Source organism: Nothobranchius furzeri, chromosome 5 (assembly GCF_043380555.1).
Source record: "Nothobranchius furzeri strain GRZ-AD chromosome 5, NfurGRZ-RIMD1, whole genome shotgun sequence".
Lineage (NCBI taxonomy): Eukaryota > Metazoa > Chordata > Actinopteri > Cyprinodontiformes > Nothobranchiidae > Nothobranchius > Nothobranchius furzeri.
Window position 1 is genome coordinate 39,533,700 of NC_091745.1, and position 9,428 is coordinate 39,543,127.

Here is a 9,428-nt window from a genome sequence, read left to right on the forward strand (position 1 = left end):
ACCCCTTCAGCCAAGCTCCTGGACCTCTCTTCAGCCTGCATCTTCCTTCCCTCAGTCCCGTTCATTACCGCTCATCCACCCCCCTCTGGAACCCTTAGCGTGGAGCAGTGTTGGGAACGTTACTTTAAAAAAGTAATTAGTTATAGTTACTTATTTCTTTGTCAAAAAAGTAACTCAGTTACTAACTGAGTTATAAGATCATAAAAGTAACTAATTACCAACAAAAATAACTACTTAGTTACTTTTTTCATTAAAGAATGCAAGAATTACTACAGTAGTGAAATATTAATGACTAATGACTGGAACATAATAAAATGTATGTCCAAATGTTTTTATAAACATGAATAATTTAAATAAATAAGCACTTAACAGGAGGAACTACTAACAGGAGCATTACACTTATCTAGACTATTAAAAGGTCACTGTGTGATATTTAACAAGACCCCAATCAGCTAAAATTTAAAATTGCAAATAGAAACACCTGTAAAGGTTCCCGAGCCTTTAAATGGTCTCTCAGTCTAGTTAAATTACAGAAATGAATGTAGTTTTGCACAGCATTTTAATTTTTCCAGCTTCACATAATTGTGTGTTTTTAGCAGCATTTCTGTTTCTGGTAATCTAGTAATGGTTAAATAAATAAATAAAATCCTTTAAAATGACACTAGAAGAGGCACGAGCCTGATGGAGGACTTACATTTACTAACTTGGGTCAGACAGAAGGGCTGAAGCTGGGTGGTGAACACACACAGGTAGTTCTAATAACACCTGAGCTCCATGACGTCTGAGACTGATGCATCAGTGTTACAGCGGGACTAAAGACATGATCAGAAACAGGTTACAGCTGGATGATCTAGGAAGGTAGAAGATCAGGACATCTGAGCAGTGAACAGGTGAGCGGACCTTTGGGACGTCCCGCTGTCACGCTAAGAAGGTCACGGCTGCAGATCCGCAGATTCGCTGCTGCAGATTCCCACCAGCAGCAGCGAATCTGCGGGGGGTCTGCAGCCGTAGACTATTCATCACGTCTTCCTCGTTCTCCACGGGCCGTGATGCTCTTGGATGAAAACATCTGCCTCTTTAGCTCCTGATCAGCTGATGACAGCTTCAACACACCGCGCTGCTTAACGCACGCATTTCCTTATCAGTAACAGAAACGATCGTTTTGTTAAAAGAAGACGATAATTAATTAGTTTGCTCGTTACAGAAAGAAATATTTTTTTATTAACGTGGTTATTTTAAACAGCGTTAATACCATCACTTGCTGTGTCTACACTACAGCAGGCAGAGACTGAGACAGTGAGAACACTGAGGGTCTCCGCCCACCCGGCCAATCATCATCGTGTTTGTAAGTGTGTTACCGACACCTCTCTCTCCCTGGCTGCAGCCGAAGTGTGGCGGTCAGAAAGCCTCACACTGTTGCTCAACGTTCCACAAGCACATAGTAACGCACAACCTTCCGTCCCCAGTAACGGTAACGGCATTGCAACGGCGGGAAAAGTAATTAATTAGATTATTCCGTTACCTATAAAAGAATGCCGTTAGACTTAAACGGCGTTACTCCCAACACTGGCGAGGAGATAGGTTTTAGTTCTACAAATGGGCACTACAGTGCTACAGTGGGCTGCATGGTGGCGCAGTGGTTAGCACTGTTGCCTCACAGCACGAAGGTTGCAGGTTCGAAACTCGGCTCGGCTGCTGCCTTTCTGCGTGGAGTTGCATGTTCTCCCCATGCATGCGTGGGTTTCCTCTGGGTACTCCGGTTTCCCCCACAGATCACAACATGCCCTACAGGTTTTAATTAGGGATGCACCCAGGGGCGGAGCTGGCCTAAATGGCGCCCTGTGCGAGATCCCCCGTGACGCCACCCCCCCCCCCCCCCCCCCCCCCCACACACACACACAAGAAAAAAATTACACCTACAACTTTGTTTCTAATTGCGTGGAGTGTATTATATATAACAACGTTTGCTAACTGAATACAACATCCAGCTCCTGGCCACCTTCTCACCAGTTGTCAAAGTTCTACTGAAATAGTGATGATGACAACACCTGCCATCGCCTTCATTCCTGGGAAATATGAAAGTAGTTGGCACCTTGGCAGGTCCTCCTCGAACTAGCTCTGTGCGTATGCTGTCGGTAATTGGTGATGACCACTTGGCTGGGTCTGAAGAAAGAGGCTCATCATCACCTTCAATGGGACTCATTGGTTGATCGTTCAGGCTTCTCTATTGACAGAAAACAGAAGCGTAACTCAACACATTGCTATGTGGACCATTTCACATATTCTATTAAAATACAATATGTGACATTCAAATTTCTCTAATGTTTGCAGGACACACACACACACACACACACTTGTGCAAAACTTACCTGATGTATCTTGTTGGGGAGACGTGGCAGCTGGCTGTCCCTCATCAAGTTCACATATACTGGTAGGTCTCTCTATTGACAGAAAATGGAAGCATAACTCACCACATTGCTATATGGAACAATTCCCATATTCTGTGAAAATACTATTTAAATGTCTATAGCTAAATGTTTGCTGGACACACACACATGTGCAAAACCCACCTAAAGTATCTTCCTGGGGAGATGTGGTGCCAGCAGACTGTTCCTCAGTGGCAGCTGATGTCATCCCAAAATATCTGTGTAGGGCTCCTGATGTTGCATAAAACAAACAATACAATCTTCATGTCACGTCTGTTACTTTAGCATTTTAAATAACATGTTACAATGAGCATTTCCAGTTTTCAGCAGTGATGGAAAGAATTCTGAAAATCTGTACTCAAGTACAAGTACTGTTACAATGCTAAAATATTACTCATTTACAAGTAAAAGTACTGGTGTTAGAGAAATACTCAAGTAAAAGTACAAATTATTCATAAAAACCTCAGAGTATTATTTATTTTTAACGGCTGATGTCACCATCACTTCTCCAGACTGGGGCTGCCTGGAAATTGTGTGTTTTCCTTTACCAAAAGTTAAAACACCAACAATCTATTAATCATTAATAATTGATAAAATACAAAACAAGTGTTTTTCCCTAATTTTTTTGTCATTTTAAGTTTTTATTTCCTTATTCAGCAAATGTCTCCGGCACACAAAGAACTAAATGACCAGAGGAGCCACAACTATTGATTAAATATCCATGAATCCATTTTAACTGGTTAAATTCTTCAACTCTCCCACGCTGCTTCAAGGTCACTGTGAGTTAACATAGCCGCGGTGTGCAGCACACTTAACGCAACACGATGACATCATCGACTTGTACGGTGCTGAAAGGCGAGACAGTCTCAACTTTCAGCTAAAAAAAGACCGCTCTAGCTATTATAGTTTTTATTTTATGGCATTTTACAGTATAAACGGGATCTTACTAGCAGGGCACCTCCAGCGGCCCGCTGCCGCTCCGTTTTTTGTGGGGTAAATAATACGTAGCTCATTTCCCGAGTCCAAAAAGAAAGGCGAATGGCGCGGCGCGAGACCTGCCGCCCGCCGTCAATGTATTTCAGCAAAATTCTCAAAGACTCATTTTAATTTGATAGCGTTTGGTTATCAGCCTTTCGGTTTTCCCACTCTTAGCTTTTCATAAAAGCTCATTTGACAAAGAAAAAGCTAGCGGTTGGAAGTAGTTCTAAATACATGCAACGTAAGAAGCTAGCAAAAGACATTTGAAGGCATCATCATAGCACCATGCAAAACGTTCAGATTAGAGAGGTTAGTTAATCAATAAGTTGGGGGACAGGCGGGAAAAATACCAACTAAATAATAAAGAGATGCATACCTGCATCTTTTCCTCGTTTCTCCTCCTCTTCTTTTCTTTTTTTCCGAAATTGGGCACCAGATGGCTTCGACCGTTTCTTCTCCATTATGTTTGTGTGCGGTGATATGTGAAACGGTACCTGTATCCCTCCATTATCACTCTCCGAGATCCCTCCGCCCCCCACCTGATGAAGGGCGCTATAGAGCGCACTACAGTGGCGCGGCGGACACAAGGGGGCGCAATAAAATCCCAACATAAACGCAATGACTTTGTTGTGCTTTTATTACAGAAATATTATTATTATCATCACTCATCACTATTATTATTATGAAGAACATGTGATTTCTATGTTTTGTTGATGTATCGGTTGATGGAAGAAAAAAAAAAAATAAATAAAATAAAAAGAAATTAAATGCCGCCCCCTCCAGACTGTCGCCCTGTTCGGCCGCACATGTTGCACATATCAAGCTCCGCCACTGGATGCACCGATCAGGTTTTTTGCTGCCGATCACCGATACCGATATGAAAGAATGCTGATCACCGATACCGATCACCGATACCGATCACGTGGATTGGCCAGAAATTTTCTACAACATTATAATGAGTGCTACAAACTACATAATCTGGGAATAAAGGAAATGTAACCTAATCTAAAATGGTCTGTATTAGGGTTGTCACGGTGTGAAAATTTAACCTCACGGTTCTTGTGACCAAAATTACCACGGTTTTCGGTATTATCGTGGTATTTTTTTAAACGTGCTACATTTTCACAAAATTAAATAAACCCTGTATGTCAGGAAATATTGTCCTCAGTTTGTGTCTAAATTTTGCCTAAAATGTGTTATTTTGTAATTATGTTGTTTATTTGTTTACATGTTTTCCCTTTAGTCTTTAAAATACCAATATTTGCCCATAACTTCTTATTTTATGTGTGTTTGATGTCATCATTTAAAAATATTAGTTCAGATGATACTCAGTACTCAAGTAGCCTTCTAATCAGATACTTTTTTACCCTTACTTGAGTAATAAACCCTATATTAGGAAAATATTGTCCTCGGTTTGTCCTTCCAGTGAGCTTTGCAGATGCGGGAAAATGTCATCAGGCAGTAATCATTGTTAAATTCATAATTATTCTCGGAGAGAGACCAACTCTTATCTGCCCCTGGGAGCCCCGTAATGCATAGCGTCATTTCAACATGGGGGTGTCCGCGACACGGTTTATATGCAGGTAACGGCGCTGCGGCTGCTTTATGTAGCGAATCGTTGCGTCCTCCCTCAACCCAAATCCTCGGATCACGCATTTTAGCTAAAACGCTAACGTTAGCTTGCCTTGCGTTGACTGTAGAGTTGTGGGTGATGGTCACGCAGATGTGTCATGAGATCTGAAGCGTTGCTGCCTGTCACAGACTCTTTTTCTGCACGTGCTGCAAACAGGATAGCCGTTTTCTATAAACTCCCTCGGCATTCTTCAGATATCTAAAATATGCCCGTACTTCCGACTTTGTCTTCTTTGAGGGATAATAAATGTCCTCCTGAGCGCTGCCGTCTCCTCCTTTGACCATTATTTCAGCTTTAGCTTCAAGAAAGTTTTGTTGTAAACAAAGCGTGCACGTGCCGCCGGCAACTTCAGCCGATGATACGGTGGCTGGTAAGGGTCACCGCGCCTACACCGCAGCCACGGTAAACCCACCAAGATAATATAGTTCAGTGGTTCCCAAACTTATTTAGCCGCGCACCCCCTTCTATGTCCCGACCATGTCGACGCACCCCCCCATTCATATATATATCAGATGTCAAGCTAAACAGACAGGGTTAAAAAAAAATCCCCATCACTTTCATTTTTTAAACAGTAATTAATAAACATTTGATACCATTACAATTTCCTTTGATTTCATTTTAAATAAATATTTAGAGTGCCCAGGTAGCACATAAACAATGCAATTTAACGGTTTTCTTAAAGTAGGAACGTTAAACCTGTGCGGCCAGAGCGCTCTCCTTCCTTCTGCTCTGCGTAAACCTGAACTGATCACCTACTTGTGCGTAATCAAATGTCTATAGGGGAAAAGATGCAGCCATGATGTTCACTTTTACCTCAGACCGACTTATTGCTGTTTTATGGTGTGGCTGAATCTGCGATCCGCTGTCATGCGGACTGGAATAACACATGCTGCAGTAACAGGACTTGTGGTCAGGTTCATGAGGAGTCACTGGCTGGAGCGGATCCGACTCATCCCAGAAGCTAATATCTTAATTTGACCTTGAATGAAAAATAACCTCTTAAAAGTTTTTATCGTGGTGGAGGCAGCGTTCATTTCTGCCGTGAGTCTGACGGCGCGCCGGAGTTAAAGCAGCGTGCGCGCTTATTGAATCTGTGTGTGTGTGTGTGTGCGCGCACACGGCACAGCCGCTCACGTCACCGCATCTCGTTATTGGCGCTATTTAAACTTCTGCCCAGCCCAGATGTGCTCACTTGTGCACCCGTGAGCCGTGGTTCCGCTGGAACGCGTCTGACCTCTGACAGACACACTCTGAACTTCAGATCTTCAGCGCGCTGTTAATAGCCTGAATGGGAATCATTTCTTGTTATTTTGTTACATCCAGCGCTGGACTGACCATAGGGCATAGCGGGCAACTGCCCGCTGGGCCGACCCTTTCATCTTTTATGGGCCGGTGTCTGTTTTTTTTTTTTTTTTTTCCTGGCCTCTAGTTGTTGCGGACAACTTGTCCGCGCCGCCCCACGCGACTCCTCGTAAAAGTTGGTGGATTGGCCAATTGGTAATAATACACTCTGGGCTGGACCAATAGCCTGAGGTCTGATGCACCCGCCAGTTGTTTGTGAATCTCAGTAAACAGACAGACGAGCTTAACAAAATGGAGAACAAAAAACGGAAAGGAGGAGCGGAGAAAATTCGACTAAAAAAGAAACTGGCCCTTCAGGCTGATGCTGGCACATGTGTTAAAATCTCACAGTTGTTTGGTAGTGAAGGTTCAAGTAAAATCAATTTAGGAAGTGATGGAGCCTCAGCCCAGCGACAGGTTGGAGAAGAAAAGAGAGAGGAGGAGGAGAAACCCGAGCCGGTGTTGTGCCATAAATTGACTCGCTGCCAAAAAATGATTAGCCACCGCGGGATCGCGCACGGTTAGGTAATTGCATTTCTAGACAAAATTCCCCAGGATTTCGCCCTAAAACTCAGCATATCTAGCAATATGGACATTCAGAAAGCAAAGATAACCTCTTCCGGTACTTAAACAGATGTTTATCGCGGATATTAGTGTGGCAGTGTTTGTGGCACCCTGCGCGGGAGCACGAGGACGTGCTTGTGGAAAGAGGGAGGAAGATGTGGCAGTGTGAGCATCCACAATGTGCCGATTGATGATGTGCCCTGGCTATTTGGTCAAGGAGATTCCTCTTTGGCTGACTGGTTAGAGCGCATGACTCTCACTCGGGAGGCTGGGGATCGAATCCCGCCCGGCACTTGTTTCTGCACTTTGCCACATTAGTTTTTCCAGTTCGGAAGTTGTTTTAAGTGTTGCTATTTGTCTTAAACGTTCACATTGAGGATATATTAATCCTTTTTGCAATATTTGCGATTGAAAGATGGTTTGTGCCACAAACTTTGTGATAAGAACTGGCTTTCTTTATGTTACAGCCTTGATACTAAAAAAATAAATAAACAATGTAAAATGGCACCCTGTATTGAATGTAAACGTTGTATAAATGGAAATAAACAATTCTCCAGCGATTTAATTTTTTCCCCTTCCTTTCTTTAGTCCACTTGACATGGAGCCACAGTTAACTAGTTTGGGGCACATTTTTACTTGAAAAAAAGTATTTAAAATGATCAAGCTTTGGCTTTACAATGACACTGTGTAGGTTGCTATCTATTCATTACGTTGCTCTATTTAAAAGTAACAAGATAAAAGCACTTCAGCACATAAAATTAAGATTGTCACTTGCCAAATAGACTACACCCTCCCGTTTACCTATAAGAAATGCCTCAAAATATCTTTAAATTCTTTATTGATGATTTAATTGTAGACAACTAAAATGGCATTTTACTTGCCAAAAAGTGATTGAATTGCTAAGATTTTCATGGAGGCTAAAATTGACCAAATAAGGGTTTTATGTTTTATCTGTTGATGTTACTGTACTCATACTACTGTATCATCATAAACACCCCAAAATGGCACACAAAAAAAGAAAAAAAAAAGAAAATAATTTCCCTTGCCAAAAATTGATTACAGTGTCCTGGTCACCTGTAAAGGGTTACATTTACCTAAATATTACTTTATTTATTATCTCTTGATGTTATTAGTGCCATCACAGGATGCTGGGTGTCTTTCACATTCATAAACACCTCAAAAATGGCAACAAATGATCATTTCCCTTGCCAAAAATTGATTACAGTGTCCTGGTCACGTGTAAAGGGTTAAATTGACCTAAATATTACCTTATTTATTATCTCTTGATGTTATTAGTGCCATCACAGGATGCTGGGTGTCTTTCGCATTCATAAACACCTCAAAAATGGCAACAAATGATCATTTCCCTTGCCAAAAATTGATTACAGTGTCCTGGTCACGTGTAAAGGGTTTAATTGACCTAAATATTACCTTATTTATTATCTCTTGATGTTAATAGTGCCATCACAGGATGCTGGGTGTCTTCCACATTCATAAACACCTCAAAAATGGCAACAAATGATAATTTCCCTTGCCAAAAATTTATCACAGAGTCCTGGTCACCCATAAAGGCTTAAATTGGCATAAACATTACTTCATTTATTATGATGCTGGGTGTGTTCCACAATCATATTCGAATAAACATGAAAATATTCCGTCCGAATATCTGTTTCTTGTTATAAATATAACAGCTAGAAGGATTTACAGTTAAAATAGGAGAAACGCGTGACTCCCCAGGAAGGGTCGTAACACCACTTGCCTCATGCACATAAGTGAACAAAACAAAGCAGCATGGAGACACTCCGTCTCCAACCACCTCTCAGGCAGCAGCCTGCACTCCCAAGTTCTACACGTCACCAGAACATAAACAACCGCAACACAATAAAAGCAGTGTTATACAAAATGGAAGGCCTGTAGTGTTTATTCTCTTACAGTAACAACTTATCAATTTTTTGGAGGAATTTATTTGAGAATTTTTTGGTTTTTATTAATTGTGCAATAGAAAAGTAATCACTAGATTAATCATCTAAATAGTCATTAGAATAGTCGACTATTCGATAAAATAATCGTCAGAATAATCGTTTTAAAAATAATCAGTTACCCCCAACCCTACTTTTTAGAATACCAGGATAGGAAGGATGGTGTAGGTTTACGTTTATTAGATTGATACATAAATACTACCAATAAGAAAGTGTACGTTGGTGTGTGTCAGAACAGCGTAAGGCTTAATGTCTTTTCCAAAAAAAACAGGTGATGGGCCAGTCTCCAGTCAAAATGCCCGGGCTGAATTTTTGTCCCAGTCCAGCCCTGGTTACATCCACAATGTTCTGTGTGTGAGGTTTACAATGTCAGAACACCTGCATGAGACAGGTGTTAATTACAATCTGCCAGAATGACTCACCTTCAGATTCCTCCAACACCATTAAAAATGATCAAATATGGAACATATCGGCGTGCGCAGGCCAGAGTGCTGAAGCTCGGCGCAT